Raw genomic sequence first — 22,418 nt, 5'->3', positions numbered from 1 at the left:
CTTAAAATATTCTGAATCCTCTCTTTCTTTAATCATCAATGTTAATCTGTTCATTTCTGCACAATCTAAATTTTTTCTAATAATTTCTCCTTCCAGGGGTATTTTCTCTGCTTTCCAATTTTGCTCAAAAACAATTCTTGCTGCTGTAATTACATGTATAATCAAATAGATATTTTCTTTACTGATTTTCTCTGATAGAATCCCCAATAAGAACAGCTCTGGTTTTGAATCAATGTTTTGTTGTGTGATTTCTTCTAACCCACTCTTTATTTTGACGTCTTCATTTCTGTTGAAGACAATTTTTAAGTGAATTTTGTCCCATCATTTTTGCCACAGTTAAGTTAATCACTGCAGCTGTTGTTAGTTAACATGGTTGTTAATTGACTTTGCTTTTCAGAAGATCATAAAAAATGTCCCTGGGATACTGCAACTCTCATAAATAAATGCCAACTGCCAAGCGTCCAAATTTTGGTCGCGTGATTATAGGGATGCTGCAACAGTCATAAGTGTGGAAAATAGTCATAAGTCACTTTTTTCAATGTGGTAGTAACTTTGGACAGTCACTAAAGGAATAGTTGTAAGTTGAGGACTACTTTTATTAGATATGTTTGCCACCTTGTTATTTATAAAACAAAGATAAAGGCTGGATAAAAATTAAATGAATAAATAACAGCACCATCCAGTCAAGATGCAAACTTTTCCCCAAAGGCCTGGAAAAAGAGCCAGATCTTGACTGCCTTTCTGAAGATTAGCAAGGCCAAGGTCATCCTGTATAGTAGGGGCCACCACCAAGAAGACATGCCTCCTGGGTAATACAAAATGCCATTGTTTTCAATGAAGGGACCCAGAGGACTCTTATTCAGGGGTGAAATTCAGCAGGTTTTGACAGGTTCTGAAAAACCGGTAGCGGAAATTTTGAGTAGTGCAGAGAACTGGCAAATACCCCACCTCTGGCTGGCCTCAGAGTGGGGAGGGAATGGGGATTTTACAATATCCTTCCCCTGCCATGCCCACCAAGCCATGCCCACCAAGCCACACCTCGCCCACTAAGCCATGCCCACAGAACTGGTAGTAAAAAAAAATGAATTCCACAGCTGACTCTATCCCTCTCAGAATATGTGGAGCAGGCAACATCCTGCCTCCACCCGCTCCCCCCTGCAACTGGTTCTATGCCCTTGTTGGAAGAAATATCCATCTGGTTCAGTTCCAAGTGGGGAGAAAGACACTGGAAACATGGATGCTGTTTGGAAAGATGGTTTAATAGTGAAACAGAACCACCAAGCACGTCTTATTCTGGGTAGCAGGCCACAAGGAGTGGAGAGTGAGGGTTATTTATACCCTCTCTTGGGCTTTGCCCTTGAGCTTCCTGTTCCTGTGCAAGAAATGTTTTCTATTGGTTGTAGTAGGGGTCACTGCTAACTTTGTAGGCTATCTGGGTCCCAGGCTTGGTTGAAGCTTGGGCTGATGCAATGAAGGGGCTTTGTTGTGCAGTTTCTATTGTGGCTGAATGGCTTTGCCATGAAGGATAATCCCATCATCCTGGAGCTGAAGGTCTTTTGATTTGTAGATAGGCTGGCCCAGTCCTTCTCAATGGGCACCAAATATCTGCTAGGGACTTGGAGCTGACGCTCTGAGTTTCTGTCTTTAGAAACATGTTTCTCCTGCAGGGAAAATATAATCTCATGCCTTTTTAATATTTCCTAAAATATTTCATTCTTCTAAGCGGGGTGGGTGCTAACTTTCTACACCCTGTAGTGCCTTAAAGGTGATAATATATTACACTTGGAGGCTTATATTACACTTGGAGGCTAAAACTGGGAGCCAGTGGAGCTCACAAGAGTGTGGGATGCATAACAAGAAATGCCCATCATTATCCATGTCTCTGCATTTGGGTTCCATTATGGCTTCATGGTAGTCCTCTCAAGGATAGCCCCATGTACACCATGTTGCAGTAATCTGATTGGGAAGTGATGTGGTGGAATGTAGTCTGGATTCCCAGAAGGGAGGGGCTGCTTTTCAGAGAGCAAAAAGGTAGTGGAGCTTGGAAAGTTTGATTGGCAGAAAGAGAGCTAAACGGCTCCTCCACTAGCTTTTCCCAGAGTAGAACATAAAATAATAGAGTTGGAACCTTGGAGGTCTTCTAGTCCAAACCCTTGCTCGAACAGGAGACCCTATACCCGTGATGGTGAACCTATGGCACGTGTGCCCTCTCTGTGGGCACGTGTGCCGTCGCCAGCTGGTCTTCTGGTTTCCATCGTGTGCATGCGCACCGGCCCGGTGGTCTTTGCACGTGCTGGACCGCTGGCCAACTGGTCTTTGGGTTTCCGGCGCTCCAGCGCACACATGCACGTGCGTGTGCACACATGCATGTTCCAGTTTGGGCACTCGGTACCAAAAAGGTTTGCCATCACTGCCCTAGACCATTTCAGACAAATGGTTATCCAGTCTCTTCTTAAAAGCCTCCAGTGATGGAGCACCCTGCTTCTGAAGGCAAGCTATTCCATTGGTTCATTGCTGTCACCCTTAGAACATTTCTCCTTAGTTCTAGGTTGGTTCTCCTTGATGAGTTTCCACCCATTGTTTCTTGTCTTGCCTTCTGGTACTTTGGAAAATAGTTTGAGTATAGCTGTAGTTATGCAAACACTTGCTTTAGTCCAGGGGTCTCCAACCTTGGTCCCTTTAAGGCTTGTGGACTTCGACTCCCAGAGTTCCTCAGCCAGCAAAGCTGGCTGAGGAACTCTGGGAGTCGAAGTCCACAAGTCTTAAAGGGACCAAGGTTGGAGACCCTTGTTTTAGTCAGTCAATATTCTGTCTATAGATGAAGAGCAATAAAGGAAACTTCTCTTAAGTAGCATCTGCATGTTGATTCTTGGGACTTGACAGATGGTGGGTGGGACTTGTTTCCTGTTGCTGCAGGTCCCAAGCATCCCATTGGCCTCCCGTCAGCTGTTGACCCCCAGGGAGCCCTGTTTATCTAAGGTCAGGTATCTAAGGTAAGGGAAAGATCAGTATAGCCAGTGGTAGTATTCAGCCAGTTTGGACCGATTCGGATGAACCGGTAGTGATGACCTGCGTGTGGGTCCGGCCCCGCCCACCCACCCCAGCGCTATGCCATCCTATTTAGCCACATTTTCTAAGCCGTGTGCATGCGTGCAAGCCGCACGCACGAGCATAGTGCATGCACGGAAGGCTGCACGCACTCACATTTTTGGTGTGCGGTGAACCGGTGGCAAAATTATGTGAACCACACTTCTGAGTACATCCCTATGTACATCCTACCTGATTGGTGAGTAGAATATTTTAAAGTCTTTAGGTGCTCACTTTCTCTGATTTGGGTTCCTTGACAGGAAAAAAAATAAATCTGTCCCCTCCAGGTATGAGTGGGTGAGTCTTGAAAACTTGTACCTAGAGGGCCATGTGCCTCCTCAATATGAAGAGGCTATACATAATCCCTGTTGCTGTCAATTTTGGATATGCTAGGCTCCAAAATCATATTTCCAAATAGGATAAAAGGACATAGAGTCATATGTGGGATCTAGACTATTGAGATCCTTGGTGCTTGTGCTGTTGGAGCTGACAGTGGGCAGTGATCCTATCAGAGATAAAAAAAACTTGCACAAGATCCTCCTAAACCAGGTGTCAGCAACCTGCGGCTCCGGAGCCACATGCGGCTCTTTGGGCCCTCTGCTGTGGCTCCCTGTTGGATGATCCCAACACTGGCTGGCCCTCCTCCTCCTCTCCCCTCCCAGTCACTCCTTGCCTGGCCTGAGAAGGTAAGGTTGACGGTGGGTGATGGGGAAGTGGCTGGGGCAGAGACAGAGAGATACACAGAGAGGGTGAGAGAGAGAGCGACATAGAGAGATATAGAGAGAAAGGAGGAGAGAGGGTGGGAGGGAAGGAGGGAGGGAGAGAGAGATGTCAAAAGGGTTTTGTGGTTCCCCGTGTTTTTTAAAACTGGTTCTCTGCCCTAATGATTGGCTGGGTAGGCGCGGCTAGGAGGTCATGTGACTGGTGGAAGAGTGATGTCAAGTTGGCCACGCTCACCCAGGTTTTGTGGCTCCCTGTGTTTTCTTTTCTGTGGGAAACAGGTCCAAATGGCTCTTTGAGTGTTTAAGGTTGCAGACTCCCGGACTTAGACTCATGGATGCTTTACCATAGGGGTGTCCAACCTTGGCAATATTAAGACCTGTGGATTTCAACTCCCAGAATTCCTCAGCCAGTTATTTATTTATTTATTTATTTATTTATTTTATTTTATTTATTATTCAAATTTTTATACCGCCCTATCTCCCAAAGGACTCAGGCTAATAAAAACATAAGAGTAAATACAAGTTAAAAACAACATTTAAAAAACTTATTAAATTAGGCCAAATTTAAAACTGTCGTTAAAATAGTACAAAACCCCATTTAAAAACTAAATTTAAAACTAAAACCCTAGGCCAGCCCTGCACAAATAAATAGATGTGTCTTAAGCTCGCGGTGGAAGGTTCGAAGGCCAGAAAGTTGGTGAAGTCCTGGGGGAAGCTCGTTCCAGAGGGTGGGGGCCCCCACACAGAAAGCCCTTCCCCTGGGTGTCGCCAGTCGGCACTGCCTGGCGGACAGCACCCTAAGGAGTCCCTCTCTGTGAGAGCGTACGGGTCGGTGGGAGACCAACCTGCTGGACAAGGTTGATTGGACACCCCTGCTTTACCATAAGCCCATTCTGTCCTGTTCTGTTCTCTGAAAGGCAGAGGAATCTATACTATAGGCCATTAAATCAGTTGACAAAAAAATGGATTCCTAGAAAATCAAAATAATCCAAGCAGAAAACTGCAAAAAAAAAACCAAAACAAAACCTCACACAAATTGACTTGTTAATTACTGCTTGCTAGCAAAACCCAGGCAGAAGACAGCTGGTTGCAGTGCTTTCTTAGTTGGGAATTGCTGATTGCCAGCAGAAAACAAGCTGGCCTGGTTTTTGCTAGCAGGCAAGAAACATAGATGCTGTCACAGTGACCCAGAATGTTCACTGATGTCACTGTGCTAGCTCCACCTGCGGTGGCTTTACAAGATTGGCAAATAAGGGAGGAGCTTGCAAAGTGATAGCAATTGTGGGACAGAGCTAGCTGCATCCTACCCACTTTTGTCAAAGACACTCCCAGTGGTAAGAGGGGGTTTGTACCGCCTGCTTCTGGCTATGGAAGTGAGTTAACTATTTCCATGTTCACATAGCATGGGATGTTTAAACCCCGTTGGATGAAGGCCTGTGTCATACAACGTGCTGAGATAACAGTTAGCCTTATGTGGACGTCTTGGGTGCTCTTTGAGCTTGGTTGTTTTCTTGCAGGCATTTTATTATTTAACTCTGTGGCTCAGACTGCCAATGCAGTCTGTTACTAACAGCAGCTGCTTGCAATTACTGCAGGTTCTAGTCCCACCAGGCCCAAGGTTGACTCAGCCTTCCATCCTTTATAAGGTAGGTAAAATGAGGACCCAGATTGTTGGGGGCAATAAGTTGACTTTGTATATAAATATACAAATAGGATGAAGACTATTGCTAACGTAGTGTAAGCCGCCCTGAGTCTTCGGAGAAGGGCGGGATATAAATGCAAATAAAATAAAATTTAAAAAAACTAGGTAACGTCAATGCTCGAAGGAAGTGGGGTTTACTCTAACCCTACTCCTTCTAGCATTGATGATGTTACCTAGTTGGGTTAATGAAATGCCGTAGTGGTAGGATTCAAATTTTTTTACTAACAGTTCTGTGGGTGTGGCTTGGTGGGCGTGGCATGGCTTGATGGGTGTGGCAGGGGAAGGATAGTGTGAGATCTCCATTCCCTCCCCACTCCAGGGGAAGGTTACTGCAAAATCCCCATTTCCTCCTGATCAGCTGGGACTCAGGAGGCAGAGAATAGATGTGGGAGGGGCCAGCCAGAGGTGATATTTACTGGTTTTCTGAACTACTCAAAATTTCCACTACCAGTTCTCGAGAACTGGTCAAAACCTGTTGAAACCTACCTGAAATGCCGGCAAAAAAACAACCAAGCTTAGAGAGCACCAAGGATCCCATACTTCAACCCTGAGCTACAAATATTCTCTTCTATTAGTTGGGTTTCTTTAAAACAATGAATTGCAACTCTTAACTATTATAGGTGAATCTAGCATTTTGAGTGAATCAGATTAATTGGTGTTCGGCTGTCAGACTCAGAAAGAAAACATGAAATGGTGTTGGGAAGATATTCATTATTGTAAGCTGTGAAAGCTTTGGGTATGGCCACAAAATATTTCCAAAGTTGTTACCAAATTGTTATTTTTAATGTGATAGAAGAAAATACATGATAAAGAAGCCTATTACTTGTAGCTGTTTTTATTTTAATTAAATAAAATGAAATGAAACTGAATTTAGTTTTTGTCTTAGAATTGTACACTATTTTGGGAGTGTAATCTCTATTAAGGCATTCATAGACTAAACATGATTTCCAGCCTAGGAAAAGTAGATTCAAGTAGTCCTTGAATTACGATGACCATCAGAATTTCTAGTGCTAAGCATAGCGATTGTTAAGTGAGTCATGCCCAATTTTGTGGCCTTTTTTGTCACGGTTAAGTAAACCACTGCCGTTGTTAAGTAAATCACGAAGTCACTAAGTGAATCTGACTGTGCCTTGTCTTTGCTTGTCCGAAACTGACTAAGAAGGTCAGAAATGGCAATTACATAATCCGGGATGTTGCGGCTGTCATAAATACCTGCCGGTTGTAACCATGAGGATGCTGCAATGGTCGTAAGTGTGAAAACCAGTTGTAAGTCACTTATTCCAGTGCTGTTGTAACATTGAACGATGACTAAACAAATTATTGTTGAGCCTTCGTGGCTCAGTGATTAGAGTGCAGTACTACAGGCCACTTCTGCTAACTACTGGCTGCCTGCAGTTTGGCAGTTCAAATCCCACCAAGCTCAAGGTTGACTCAGCCTCCCATCCTTCCAAGGTCAGTAAAATGAAGACCCAGATTGTTGGGGGCAATAGGCTGACTCTGAAAAACTGCTTAGAGAGGGCTATAAAAGCGGTATATAAATCTAAATGCTACTGCTATTGTTAGTCACGGACTATCTGTACTTCTGCTTTAAGAAGAAATAGCTGATTTCTCCTTAACTAACCAAATTGTTTTTAATATTGTTTTTCACTATGTCTCCTTTATGAGCTTTCTTTGTAAACTGTGCAGTCACTTCAGATGGACGGTGTAAAAATGTGATAAATATGTCTGGAATATAAATGGCTAAAAAGAGACAGAATCTCACTGAAGTCTGAACCTGAGAAATAAAATAATGGGCGGCACAGAATTCTCTGTCCTTTGCTGTTTTTCTCTCTAGTATGAAACATGGGGGAGGGGGTGTTTTGTTTGTGTGGAGACAGACAGGAAATTGTTCCACGCTTCTTTACAGAGAAATCAAAGAGCTGAACAGTTTTTCCACTAGGTGGTGGTGGAAACTTATGCAAACCAAACAAATGACTCCTCGCTTGGCTCATCTCCTGTGAAAAGAAAAGCTGGAACTCTCCTGCATACACCAATTAAATAGTTTTTCCCTGTTTTACACAACCTAAAATGTCCCACACTCGAATGGAAAAGGGGATCCAGCCTGGAGAAGAAGGAAATACATTTTCGCCAAAGATTAACAGACATAGAATCATCTATTACAATGTCCTTCCTGTCAAAGACTACTTCAGCTTCAATTACAACAATACACGAGCATATAATAGATTTAAGCTTAATGTTAACGGCTCCAATCTTGATTGCAGAAAATATGACTTCAGTAACAGAGTTGTTAATGCTTGGACTACCTGACTCTGTGGTCTCTTCCCAAAATCCCCAAAGCTTCAACCAAAAACTGTCTACTATTGACCTCACCCCATTCCTAAGAGGTCTGTAAGGGGCGTGCATAAGAGCACCAACGTGCCTACCGTTCCTGTCCTAATGTTCCCTTTGATTGTATCCAATTTCATATAGTTATTACATACTCATATATATGCTTATATACTGTATAGTTATTTCATGCTTATGCTTACATATACTGTGTGACTAAATAAATAAATAAAATAAAAAATAAAAAAGAAACATAGGAAGACATAAAAAAGGACCCACAGGTGGGATTCACTTACCTTCCCTACCAGTTTGTGAATGTGAGTGCGCGCGTCAGCACGCTAGATTTGCTTGCACACGCCTCTTCTGTGTGTACGCAAGGCCTTTAGCGCATGCACCAGGGCTCAAAAACATGGCTAAATAGGAGGGCATTACGGGTGGGCGGAACCTCCTGCAGTCGCCACTACCAGTTCACCCGAACTGGACAGAACCGGCTGAATCCCATCTCTGAAAGACCCCATGAAAAGCTGCCAGGCTTTGAACTACCACGCTGGCAATGGTGAATCCTGAATAAGATTTACACGTCAGCACAGCATCTGCCAGTACTCGCTGTATAAATGGGTGATTGTATCCTTTCCTTTCCATACAGTAAATAAGTGTGAAGTCCCATATCAAATTGTCGATCACATTATGACCAGCTGTAAATTGAGGGCACATACTGGTCCAGTATCTGATTTTTTTTTCAACTGCAGAAAAAACAATGGCTACCAACCTGCCTTCCATTGAGGACCTGTATACTGCACGAGTCAAAAAGAGGGCTGTGAAAATATTTACAGACCCCTCGCATCCTGGACATAAACTGTTTCAGCTCCTACCCTCAAGATGATGCTACAGAGCACTGCACACCAGAACAACTAGACACATGAACAGTTTCTTATCGAACGCCATCACTCTGCTAAACAAATAATTCCCTCAACACTGTCAAACTATTTACTAAATCTGCACTACTATTAATCTCATCGTTCCCATTACCCGTCTCCTCCCACTTATGACTGTATGACTCTAAATTTATTGCTTGTATCCTTACGATTTATATTGATATTGATTGGTTCCTGATTGCTTATTTGTACCCTATGACTATCATTAAGTGTTGTATCTTAGAATTCTTGATGGACGTATCTTTTCTTTTATGTACACCGAGAGCATATGCACCAAGACAAATTCCTTGTGTGTCCTATCACACTTGGCCAATAAAAATTCTATTCTATATAAACACTGCTGCGCTTCAATGGTTAAATGGCCGATCATTGATATCTGAGGTAGTCCTCAACAGTTCATTTAATGGCCATTGAAAGTTAAAACAGCTCTGAAAAAGTGACTTATGGCCATTTTGCACCATTGCAACTTTTGCAGCATCCCCATGGTCATATGATCAAAATTCAGACGCTTGGCATCTGGCTTGTATTTATGACGGTTGCAGGGTCCAAGGCTCATGCGATCACTTTTCGTATCCTTCTGACAAGCAAAGTCAATGGAGAAGCCAGATTTACTTAACAAGCGTGTTACTAATTAACAACTGCAGTGATTCACTTAACAACTGTGGCAAGAAAGGTCGTAAAATGGGCCAAAGCTCACTAAACAAATGTCTCACTTTACAACAGAAATTTGGGGTTCAGTTATTTAAGAACCATGGACTTCAACTCCCAGAATGCCCCAACCGATATACAACTCTGCACGTCTTAAAGCTGTCAAGGTTGAGAAACCGAAATTGCAGTGGCACTGAAAAAAAGTGACTTATGTGACTTATCTAACTTCAGACACTAAACCAATGGTTGTAAGCTGAGGACTACGTGTAAAACACAGAAATAATTATAATGCAGGTATACAGAGTCTCAAAAACAAAAAGAACAAGAACCTGCAGGCATTTTGAGAACATAAAACGTGAAGGGTATCTATACCCAGTACTTGCCTATCTTTTACAAGGCATTTTTATGATTAGCCACAGTTCACAGGACAACTGTTTTGTGAAAGTGCCAATAATATGTATTCAGAATTCCAAAAAGTCCAGTAGCCCAAAGGATTGGAGAGCCTTTTTTAGAGGTATGTTAATTGGTTTCACACTACAGGATATTTGTTTGCTTATTAAATTTACATGTTGTCCATCTCACTATCCAAAACAACTCTGAGCTGCTGTTGTAGTATAACTAAACAGGCTTTATTTAATATGCCATAACTGGAAAGTTTAAACAAAACAAGTTTAAACCAGAAATCCTGGTTTGTTTGTTTATTTATTTATTTATTTATTTATTTATTTATTTATATTTTTATACCGCCCTTCTCCAAAGACTCAGGGCGTGTACAGCCAAAATAAAACAGTAACACAGCAATTAAAACCATATATCACTAAAAATCTAATTCAATTTGGCTAAAAGTTAAAAATAATAGAATAAAATTATAAAAACCCTATAAAACCCCATTAAAATTCCCATTAGGCCAGCCCTGCTCGATGAAGTAAGAAAGTCTTGAGCTTGCGCTTAAAGGTTTACAAATTACATTGGCAGATTCATACAACATACTAAACCAGGGGTTCTCAACCTGTGGTCCGCGAACCCCTGGGACTGGGAGGATCCGTGATGTCATCACAGGGAGTCTGCGAAGACTTGAAGAAATATAATTGAAATCTTGAGTTAAGTCTTGGGGCTCTGTGGCCATGATCCGTGGCCACACAATGTATTTAAAGAGGATCCAGGTGAAGAAAGGGTTGCAAACCACTGTATTAAACAATAAAGAAAGAAACTTCATTATGACCAGGGGTGGGCTGCTGAGAGTTCTCAGGGGTTCGAGAGAACCTCTAGCTAAGATTCTGTGCAGTTTGGAGAACCCCCAAATCCCACTCCTGGCTGGTCCCACCCATCCCACCCCACACCTCCCAGGAGTCCCAACACGGCTTGTTTTGGATGCAGGTAAGTGCAGGGCACGTGCGGAGGCTCGGGGAAGGCGAAAAACGGACCTACTGGAAGTTCCAGAGGGCCTCCAGAGCCTGGGGAGGCTGTTTTCGCTCTCCTGGAGGCTTGAGGAAAGCCTCCGGAACTGGGGGAGGCAAAAAAATACCCATGCACCCCCCATGCCCACCCAGCAACCGGGCAGAAAACCCCTCGCTAAATTTTTTGAAGCCCACCCCTGATTATGGCCTAGAAGTTGTACAAACTCAGTCACAGTCGTGACCTTTCCCCATTATCTGGATCTATCCGAGATGATTGTGAATGTTCACACAACTTTCTAAAGGTGGTTTTGGATTCAACATTTACCTATGTAATTAAACAGTAGCTTGTTCAGTTAAATCAATATCACAGATCCACTCCAACCCTGACTCATAAGTTAGCCACAAAGGCTGAGTTTGCATAACATGCTTTGGCCTTTTGCTTTGTTTCGTTTTTTATTACATTTCAGTTTTGTCTTTTTCTCACAGAGCTCTAGTGAGGCTGGCTTATTTTATTTATTTATTCGTTTATCTAGCCTTCTTATGACTCACCCCAATCCGAGAGGAATTGGACCATGTACGAATTCAATCAAAAGAAAACCAAAATAGAAAGTGAATCAGATGAGTATTAAAGAAACACACACAAACACAAGAACAATTATATACTCAGTCACATTAAGTAGTACCATGAAGTACCATGAAGTACTAGTTACTGGCTGCTGAAGGTCAGGTGTTAATTGGTATGGTATTGATATGTGTAATTTTTTAAAGAACACCACTTAGACTTACATACCGCTCCATAGTGCTTTACAGCCCTCTCTAAGCGATTCACAGAGTCAGCCAGTGGTGAAATCCAATTTTTTTTACTACCAGTTCTGTGACCGTGGCTTGATGGGCGTGGCAGGGGAAGGATACTGCAAAATCTCCATTCCCACCCCACTCTAGGGAAAGGATCCTGTAAAATCCCCTTTCCCTCCCCACTCTTGGGGGAAGGATACTGCAAAATACTCCATTCCCATCCCACGCTGGCTCAGACTGCTAATGCAGTCTGTTATTAACAGCAGCTGCTTGCAATTACTGCAGGTTCTAGTCCCACCAGGCCCAAGGTTGACTCAGCCTTCCATCCTTTATAAGGTAGGTAAAATGAGGACCCAGATTGTTGGGGGCAATAAATTGACTTTTTATATAAATATACAAATAGGATGAAGACTATTGCTAACATAGTGTAAGCCGCCCCGAGTCTTCGGAGAAGGGCGGGATATAAATGCAAATTAAAAAAACAAAACTCTGGGACCAGCCAGAGGTGGTATTTTGCCAGTTCTCCGAACTGCTCAAAATTTCCGCTAACAGTTCTCCAGAACCTGTCAGAACCTGCTGGATTTCACCCCTGGAGTCAGCCTATTGCCCCCAACAATCTGGGTCCTCACTTTACCCAACCTCGGAAGGATGAAAAGCTGAGTCAACCCTACAAGTAAGAAGCTGGTGCAAACTGAGAGGTTTCAATTGTTTCTGGGTGCCCCCAATACTGTGCAAGGCAAGATGGCGACTTTTCATACAGTAGCACGGCGTGTTGATCAGATGTAGGTCTGGCTCCACCATTGTGCATCTCCAGCTGGAACTATAGCGCTGTGGGCTTCCCTTCACCGTCCCAGCCTCCCTGAATTTCCCAGGCATAGGATGACAAAGGGAAAGCTACAGAGCCAAGCAGGGTAGTGGGTGGGTATCCTTCAGGGTCATAATTCAAGGGAACCGGATCTCACTGGAAGATCTGTGTCAAGAAGAAAAGAGAAACGGGGAATGAGTGCTCACAGAAAAGAGAGTGGGGAAAACAGTGGGGCAATTAAGGACGTAGAAGATAAGGAAAGAGAATTTTCAGGATCTTGTGTACTGGGGGAAGGAGAAAAATCAGAACATTTAATCTGTACAATTACAGGTAGTCCTTGACCTATGGCCACACTTGAGCCCAAAATTTCTGTTGCTAAGCGAGACATTTGTTAAAGTGAGTTTTGCCTCATTTTACCACCTTTTTTTGCCACAATCGCTAAGTGAATCACTGAAATTGGTAAGTGAGTAACATGTTTGTGAGGTGAACCTGGCTACCCCATTGACTTTACTTGTCCGAAGGTCAAAAAAGGTGATCACATGACCCAGGGACAATGCAACCATCATAAATGACCAAGCATCTCAATTTTGATCGTGATCATGGAGATGTGGCCACGGTCATAAGTGTGAACAATGGTCGTAAGTTGCTTTTTTTAGTACCATTGTAACGTTGAAACGGTCCCTAAGTGAATTGTTGTAAGACCAAGAATAACACTCTAACATAACACCTGCAGTGATTCACTTAACAACTCTGGCAAAGAAAGTTGGTAAAATAGGCCAAAGCTCACTTAACAACTGTCTTGCTTAGCAACAGAAATGTTGGACTCAATTGTACTTGTAAGTAGAGGACTACCTTTATATCTGTTTTGTAGTTAGTTATATGACGCCTTGCTCTTCTTTTCCATTAGAATTTTTCCCCCCCGATGTTTGATTATGATAGTTCTTTTTATATTAGTTTTCTTGCAGTTAGCTAGCCAGTATTATGTATTTAAGATGGGCAGCCATACAATGTTTTTAAATAAACAAGACATACAGAGAAGAACTTGGCATGGCTGAGCACAGTCTGCAGGAGTTCAACATCCTCATTTTGTTGAACGTGGCCAAGGACACTTTCAATGTAACACTGTGACTTTTTCAAACAAGGTTTGCTAAATAAACACAAACTCTAATGTAGGAAGTTTGATGCACTGCAAATGGCACCTTTCTCCCGTGTAAGAGCATTAGAATAGAACTGGGCCAGAGAAGGTCGGATATCTTCCTACAGGTAATCCTTGATTTATGACCACAATTGGGACCTGAACCTCCATCACTGAGTCATGTCCAGTTTTATGACCTTAATCTTACACGATTTTATGACCTTGATCTTAGCTTATATTCATGACCCTTACACACGATTGTGATCTGAGATGTTCCGACTTCCGAAAAGCAAAGTCAACTGGGGACCCCAGATTCATTTAACGACCACAGAATTTGCTTAACATGTGCGGCAATTTGCTTAATGATGCTAGCAAAAATGATAAATAAAATCTAGTCCAGCCGTAGGATGATTTGTTTATCAACCACACTATTTAGCGACCAAACTTCCGGTACCAATTGTGGTCATAAGTCGAGTATGAGCTATATTAGTCCCATCAACAAATATATTACAGTATTGTTAGATTAATTTCTTTATGCCCTTTCTAAGAATTCCCTGACTGGAATTTGCCTTTTTTCACAACTGCTACAGGCTGAGACTACCTTTTCATGCAATTATTCTCCACTTTCCCAAGATCTCTTTCCCTGTTAGATCCACCTATGTCCATAAGCCAGGATGGGAAAACAACTAAGAATGGAAGGTCTTAAGTCTCTCTTCCTCCACTAAGTGCGATCCAATGATTCTGGATCAATAGCTATCCATCAACCCAACTTAATTCATTGGCTTATTATGGGGAGGGCAATACAATTAGGGGAAACAATCTCAACCTCCCAGATAAGGGCTTCCAGAGTCAGCCTACAGAAGCCTTATAAATTTGTTTAATAAAATAAATAATCAATAAAACAATTAGTAAGCCATAGTAAACGTGCAACATTAAGGATTTTCACCCCCAGCTGTAGCATTTTACTCCGTCTGCATTTTGTTCCACACACTGAACTACATTTACCTCATGAATGTTCATCGCAGGCCTTCCAGACCCATTTTTAAAAGAGTCTTTTTAAAGTTTTGCGGTGCCCCCTTTAATCTCCCCAAATGCTTTATGGCATCTCTTTTCTTCTACTGCAGATCAAAGGTCCTGTTGCTTCTCTCCCAGGAGCCGTCCTAAGGCTGCCCCCCTTGTGTTCAGCTTTCATCCTGAGCTACGATAATGTCTGTGAGAATTCGGTGACCTTGCAAAGGAAGGAAAGATAAAGGGATTTTAGCCAGGGCTAGGTGCTGCTAATGCTGTTTTACAAACATGTGACCTGAGATGCCGGAGATCCTAAGCTTTCCTTTTTATTCCCCTGTTCATTAAGCTGCTAGTCAATGTTTGGCTGAAAGTGTTTGCTTCAAGGTGACTAAAAGTGCCTGAATCCTTTAAAGCCCAAAGGGCCGTCGGAATAAAATGTTACTGAGTTCTATATCTGCGGTAAACCTCTTTCGTGCCTGCCAAATGCAGAAAAAGATGTTAAATATATTCATAAATTGTTGCAGAATACATTATGCTGAAGAAGTTAACGGTAACAGTAACAGAAGGTACCTTGGAGGTCATCTAGTCCAACCCCCTGCACACGCAGGAGCTACAGGACCGTGGTAGCTCAGGCTGGTAAGAAGCCTGTTATTAGAACACAGCAGCCTGCAATTACTGCAGGTTCAAGCTCTGCCCAAGGTTGACTCAGCCTTCCATCCTTTATAAGGTAGGTAAAATGAGGACCCAGATTGTTGGGGGGGCAATAAGTTGACTTTGTAAATATACAAATAGAATGAGACTATTGCCTTATATACTGTAAGCCGCCCTGAGTCTTCGGAGAAGGGCGGGATATAAATGTAAATAAATTTAAAAAAAAAACCTACACTAGGGATTCAAACCGCCAAACTGCTGACCTTTCTGATTGACAAGCTCAGCGTCTTAGCCACTGAGCCACCTAGCCAGGCTACCTCTTGTGTCATTTCTGTTCACTACAGAATTTTTGATAAGGAACCACAAGTAGTCCTCAACTTACAACAATTCATTTAGTGACCGTTCAAAGTTACAACGGCACTGAAAAAAATGACTTATGACCAGTTTTCACACTTACGACCGTTGCACCATTCCCATGGTCATGTGATTTGCATTCAGATGCTTGGCAGCCGACTCACATTTGTGACGTTTGCCTGTGATCCCCTTTTGTGACCTTCTGACAAGCAAAGTCAATGGGGAAACCAGATTCACTGAACAACCATGTTACTAATTTAAGAACTGGAGTGATCCACTTAACAAATGTGGTGAGGAAAGTCGTAAAATGGGGCAAAACTCACTTAACAAATTTCTCAGCAGCATAAATTGCTGGTCGTAAGTTGAGGACTCGCTGTAGATTATCTGGGTGCTCAGGACTTTAATTTTTCTAGCATGTAGAATTTTAGCCTCTTTTCCCTAGCCCCTTTTTAACTAAAGCAATAAATGTGTTTGTAGATGTTCTGTGGATATATTTTCATAACATGCTTCCCTGTGGATTGATTAACCATGATTGATGAAACTAACCCACTGTTCTGGATTTACGTAACACATTAACTGATCATAAGATCTGTACTTGGCTAATTGGTTGCTCAGTTTGTAGGGAGCCCATAAACAGTGCTTGAATATGAAAGAGCCTCTCTCTTTTTCTATCTAGTCTGCCCTGAGATGTTAATAGACAATATAATTAATATAATTGAGACTGGACATGCACAGAAAAGAGGGCCGGAAAAATGCAGCCAGATACAGATTGATTTCAAGAGGGAATGTTGCTTGATAGGTCCTAAGAAGAGATTAGACAACCATTTGTCTGAAATAGTATAGGGCAGTGATGGTTAATCTTTTTGGTGCTGAGTGCCCAAAGCGCGTGTGTGCGCGAATGCATGCCTCAGTGCCCCAACCTCCAAAATGCAATGCAAGAGTGTCCCCATGCAAGCGCCCCATGCATGTGGGCCGCCTTTGTGCCCCGTTTTGGCTTTCAGGTTGGTGCAGGAGGCTTTCCAGGCCCAAAATGGGGTGTGGGAGGGCTGTGGGAAGCCTGTGGGAGGCCTGCACCAACCTGCAGACCCATACATGCACCCCACCCCTTTGTGCATGCACGTGTGTGTCCCCCACATGCGCCCTGCTCCCCAGGGGTGCATGCATGGCCGGTGGGAGGCACATGCGTATGCGCGGTGGAGCTGGGCTGGGGTGACAGCTGGTGTGCCCGCAGAGAGGGCTCTGCGCACCACGCAAGCCATAGGTTCGCCATCACGGGTATAGGGTTTCTTGCCTGAGCAGGGGGTTGGATTAGAAGACCTCCAAAGTCTCTTCCAACTCTATTATTCTGTTATTCTGAATAGTCTCCCCATTCTAGACCTCTCATTTCCTGCCTCCTCTTTGCCATTCATTCAAGTGGAAGGAAACTTTGGGACTGGATTAGAATCATGCAAAAGCATCTCTACTGCTCACAGCACTTGGCCTGGTTTTCCGGAAGACGGAAACCCAAAAGGGTTCCTGAACATGTGACTAGAAACTAGACATTGTCAGGGGACTTTGCAATGCAGAGGTCTTCTCTAATGTCTTAATCATCACAGGCACAGGTGGCAGCATTTAGCAGAAGGTGGCTACCTTGAAAAAAGGTTAGCAGGGCTGGATTGCAGTATTGTATATAAGGATTGCAGTATTGTATATAAGGAAATGCCAGGAACTAAGCTGGGACTGGGAAATCAAAAGAACATTTTGGGAAAAGTGTCAGCCCCGTTAGGTAGACCAGACTGGGAAATCAACTCCACAAGAAGGCTACAATTACTTTGATTGAGACTGACTATAAGAAACCGAATCTTGCAAGTCTAATTGTACTATATTTTCTCCTCCTTGTTAAAGTGAATTAGAGAGGTATTTTGCCTGAGCTGCTTCTGAATGTTACCTGGCTGTTAGGGACATGTTTTGCCCTTCGTTGCTTTGGTAATGGAGCGTGCCTAGTTCCATCCAGTTTGTCTTCCTTATTCTCTCCAAAAAGGCAATGGCAGCTAAGGGAACCCAGATGGATGTGTGTGTCCATCTAGTAAGGAGGCAAAGCGTGCTGAGCTGATTCATGCCCAGCAATAGGGAGACCCAAGTTAGTCCCTCCTCAATTATTGACGTTCCCCGGAGGACTTGGGTCAGTCCCTCTCTCTCTCTCAGCCCAAGAACCAAGGTGGTAAAGGATCAGGTCTAAGAATAAGAATAAGTCTTCAACCATGGGAGACTTTGGGCCTGCTAGTCACAGTTTAGCCTACCTAGCAGTTTAACCTACTTAGCCTTTCTAGTCTGATGAAAAGAAGGACTAGGGGAGATATGATAGCACTGCTTCAATATTTGAGGGGCTCCTACAAAGCTCAATGGCTAGGACGCTGTGGTTGTCGATCGAAAGGTTGGTAGTTCGGCGGTTCGAATCCCTAGTGCCGCGTAACAGGGTGAGCTCCTGTTACTTGTCCCAGCTTCTGCCAAGCTAGCAGTTCGAAAAGGTAAAAAATGCAAGTAGAAAAATAGGGACCACCTTTGGCAGGAAGGTAACAGTGTTCTGTGCGCCTTTGGCGTTTAGTCATGCCGGCCACATGACCACGGAGACATCTTCGGACAGCGCTGGCTCTTCAGCTTTGAAACGGAGATGAGCACCATCCCTTAGATTCGGGAACGACTAGCACATAGGTGCGAGGGGAACCTTTACCTTTTACAAAGACAAGGGTGGGGTGTCAAACTATTTTTCAAAGCACCAAAAGGCAAAACAAGCAACAATGGTTGGAAACTAATCAAGGAGAGAAACAAGCTAGAACTAAGGAGAAATTTCCTAACCGTGAGAGCAATTAACCAATGGAACAGCTTGCCTTCAGAACCTGTGGGTGCTCCATCACTGAAGGCTTTCAAAAAGAGACCGGACCATCCTTTCTCTGAAATGATATAGGATCTCCTGCTCAAGCAAGACTATAAGACCCCCGAGGTCCCTTCCAACTCTATTATTCTATGTTCTAGGAGGGTCACTATTAAGAGAGATATAAAATAGAAGATAATTTCCATGTAAGCCACACTGGAGGAAAGGCAGGCTGTTCGTCTAACAAATAAATTAATAAATAAGTAATCACCCAGGAGCACAAATAAAGAAGGCGCTACGGTTTCTTGTTTACACACCACAAAAAATGGGCTTTTCAGTGGCTCCATTCTACTTCCTCGTTCTAAAACTAAGGGCAGGGTGGGGGGCGGCGGTGTCCCTGATCAGGAACAGCTTACCACTTTTACCAAGCCTCTGAATTCAAGGAAGGTTCCTCCTGGGCCACTTCTTGTCCGCCTTGGGTGCTTGGAGCTCCCTTCCCCTCTTGCTCTCTGCTCTTCTTCCTTACCGGGATGGTGGAAGTTGGATTCGTGTGTGATCCTTTTATACCATTGCCCTTCATATGATGAGCACGTGAAAATCCCAAGTGATGGAAGGAGTAGCAGTTGGGGAGAACTTTTTTTTTTTTAATTCCACTTAAGAGGATTTAATTCAGGGTGGGTTTGGTGCTGAGGTTTTTTTGGGTTATGGTGTGTTTTTTTTTACAGATCCCATGATCAGCCTACAAGGGGTCCCATGACTCAAGTATGCAGCTGTAATACTCAAAGAGTCTTTTCTTTGTGGCAGAGAACTCCCCTCTCTCCTTATCCTTCCCACAGGAGCCCTGCCCTCCCGCCACTCCAATTAATAAAACGATAAAAACAGAACTCCCTAGACTCATATCCGGTCCAGAAACAAAAGAAAGAATAATAACCATCAGAATAATAATTCTTCCTATAGGTTAGAACCATGGCCTTGCAGAGCTAGCATGACCAATCCGATCCAGCAGATTTGGGGGTTACAAGTAATCCTCAACTTGCAACCATTCATTTAGTGACAATTTGAAATGACAGCAGCACTAAAAAAAAGTAATGTATGACCAATCTTCACCCTTGTGACCGTTGAAGCATCCCCATGATCATGGGTTAGGGTTAGGGTTGGGGTTAGGGTTAGGGTTAAGGTGGTTCTCTGCTCTAATGATTGGCTGGGTGGGCGTGGCCATGGTGGGCGTGGCCAGGGTGTGTGACAGGTAGTATTTGGCCTCCTGCATCCCCCTGGGAGCAAAAATGGGCTGCGGGGGGCACACTGGCCTCCCCGCACCCAGTTTTAGGCCTAGGAGGCCTCCCTGCAGCCTCCTGGGAGTGAAAACAGGCCGCGGGGGGGGGGGCACACTGCACACCACACACACACACACACTGTTTTGGGCCTAGTAGGCCTCCCTGCACTTACCTGGGAGGCAAAATGGGGTGCGTGGGGACTCCTGAAAGGGGCGGGGAGGGAGGGACCACCAAGCAATTTATTGGTTTGTCCGTACCGGCACGAACCGGCTGAATCCCACCACTGCATGTCAACCAGTGTTTGCAAGGGTTGCTGTTTCCTGGGTCATGAAATTGTCCTTTGCAACCTTCCCAGGCTGCTTCCAACAAGGAAGGCCTCCATGGAGGAGGCCTGAATTACTTAATATGTGATTCACTTAACAACTGCAGTGATTCGCTTAACGGTGGCATAGAAGCTCTTTCAATTGGGTGTGGCTGAATGCCTACATTGCTTAGCAGCAAAGATTCTAGTCCAAATTGTGGTTGTAAGTCGAGGACTACCTGCATTAGAGGAAGAGGATTCTGCTTGGCAACTGGATGGCTATTACAGGTTAACAGCATGGGGGTGAGGGGGCTTGGTCTACCTAAGGCAGGGGTCTGCAAACTTGGCTCTTTTAAGACTTGTGGACTTCAACTCCCAGAGTTCCTCAGCCAGCTTTGCTAGCTGAGGAACTCTGAGAGTTGAAGTCCACAAGTCTTAAAAGAGCCAAGTTTGCAAACCCCTGACCTAAGGCATGCCCCTTCCCAGCCATGCAGGCTGAGGAGGATGGGGCCTGTTTTTCCATATGTCTAGGGAACCTCAGTCACAAAATTGTGCCTTATCACACCCATTTGTAAGTGTGAACATGTTGTAGTGAATGCTCCAATACTGGAAGTTTTTAAGAAGAGATAAGACAACCATTTGAACTGGTACACGGTTTCCTCCCAGAATAGGGGATTGGACTAGAAACCTCCAAGGACCTTTCCGTCGTGAGCTAAAAACATATTTATTCATTCAAGCGGGACTGGCATAATAGTTTGGTTTTATATTGGGGTTTTATTAATATTTTAAATTTTAAATTCATTTTAACTATCAGTCGTTTAGTAATTGCTATATTTTAATTGCGTTTTAATTGTATATATCTTGTATTTTATTCTGGCTGTACACCGCCCTTTCGGGAGAAGGGCGGTATAAAAATTTAATAAAATAAAATAAATAAAATAAATAAAATAAACTCTTGTCATTCTGTGCTATTCTGTTCTGTTGTGAATGTTTAAAAAAAATCTTCCAAAGCAGTTCAGCGGTGGGTTGCGTTTTTAGTGTCCTTTTGAAAACAAGGAAATTATTGTTCCCCCAGCCCAGTTTCCTGTGGCTGGCAAGCTCACGCCAGCCGTTCTCCTTTCCTCCTGCTTTTTCCCCCCAACAGGAAGCTGGGTTCTCTTAGGAGGATAAAAATACATGTGTCTTTGGCCCAACCCTTGTTTTCTCTCACGGGATTAAGTTGCTCCAGGCTGTTCCATCAGCTTTGCGAATCAAGAGGCTCTCGGGGACAAGTGGGAAGCTTATCCAAGGAAGAGCAAAATGGAGGGGAAAATTCTTTTCATCCTCATTCATTCCCAAAGGGAAGCAGGCTTGAAAGTCGCTGATAAAAAGCAACATTTCTGACCTTTTTTTTTGGTTCTTCATTCTTCCTTCAAAAAGGTTCTGACCCGCAAGTTTGATCGGTGTAAAAAAACTTGTGTTAGAAGCACAGCCCTGCAAGGGAAATCAGCTGGATGTCACCCCGTGATCTTTACAGATCAAACCAAGAAGTGAGCTTGTTCTAGCTACAGACTAGATTTGCAAGACATACAAAACTTTGTTTTATGATGGTTTACTGACCAAACTGCAGGAGACTGGGTTTATGCAACAGGCTTAGCTATATATTTCCTGACAGGGAGAACAATTAACCAGTGGAAAAACTTGCCTCCAGAAGTTGTGGGCGCTCCAACACTGGAAAGTTTAAAGAAAAGATTGGATCGCAATTTGTCTGAAGTGGTGTAGGGTTTCCTGCCTGAGCAGAGGGTTAGAAGACCTCCAAGATCCCTTCCAACTCTGTTAACAGTTATTCTGTTATAAATAATGGTTTATGAAACACAAGAGCAGAAGAGGTGCCCTATACTGAACCAAATAAACCACTTGAGACTATAGTGTGATATCTAAACACAGTTAGTCTTATGTTTGATCCAGCTAACATTCTGCACATAAGCTCTTGATGTTTCTTGTATCAACCCCTGGAGTGAGCCTGGCTGAGGCCATCTTGGAGGCTTCAGGGTTGCCACAAGGAAGAAGAAGGGACAGGGAGGGGGAAATAGAGAGCTTTGTAGTAAAAACAAAGGTTTTTCCTGTGGGAACTAAGGACATTCCAACAGGTGGCTGAGAGAGGAAGAGTGAAGTAACCAAGCAACCGGCCAGCACCTCGATTGGACAATGTGACTGATGACTTGGGGAAGGGGGAAATTTTACTTTTTAATTAAGTGAAAACCACGGGAACCTTCAGAGCTGGTTTTCACCAGTTGTGCCAATATGAAGTATCCAATAAATCGTTCCTTTAGGAATCTACCTGCCTCGGAGTTCCGCCTTCTTTGGGTGCATTATTTGGAACGCTGACATCTTGTTAGTTCAGGCCAACAGCATCCATAGAGCAGTTTTTTTCTCAAAAGGTAGATGG

At 43.5% G+C, this 22,418-nt stretch overlaps 1 long non-coding RNA gene across 1 annotated transcript; it reads right to left on the bottom strand.

Moving 5' to 3' along the window:
* Positions 1-10,026: 10,026 nt before the first annotated feature.
* LOC131188244 (uncharacterized) lies at positions 10,027-18,979 on the bottom strand. Its single transcript, XR_009152746.1, has 4 exons — positions 18,832-18,979; positions 18,104-18,274; positions 14,557-14,779; positions 10,027-12,581 (listed from the first exon to the last, which is right to left on the bottom strand). It is a non-coding gene; the product is annotated as an uncharacterized LOC131188244 (long non-coding RNA).
* Positions 18,980-22,418: the final 3,439 nt, after the last annotated feature.

This window comes from Ahaetulla prasina, chromosome 1 (assembly GCF_028640845.1).
Source record: "Ahaetulla prasina isolate Xishuangbanna chromosome 1, ASM2864084v1, whole genome shotgun sequence".
Taxonomy (NCBI): domain Eukaryota; kingdom Metazoa; phylum Chordata; class Lepidosauria; order Squamata; family Colubridae; genus Ahaetulla; species Ahaetulla prasina.
The sequence above is the reverse complement of the archived record's forward strand: the minus strand, read 5'-3'. Positions and strand labels throughout refer to the sequence as shown.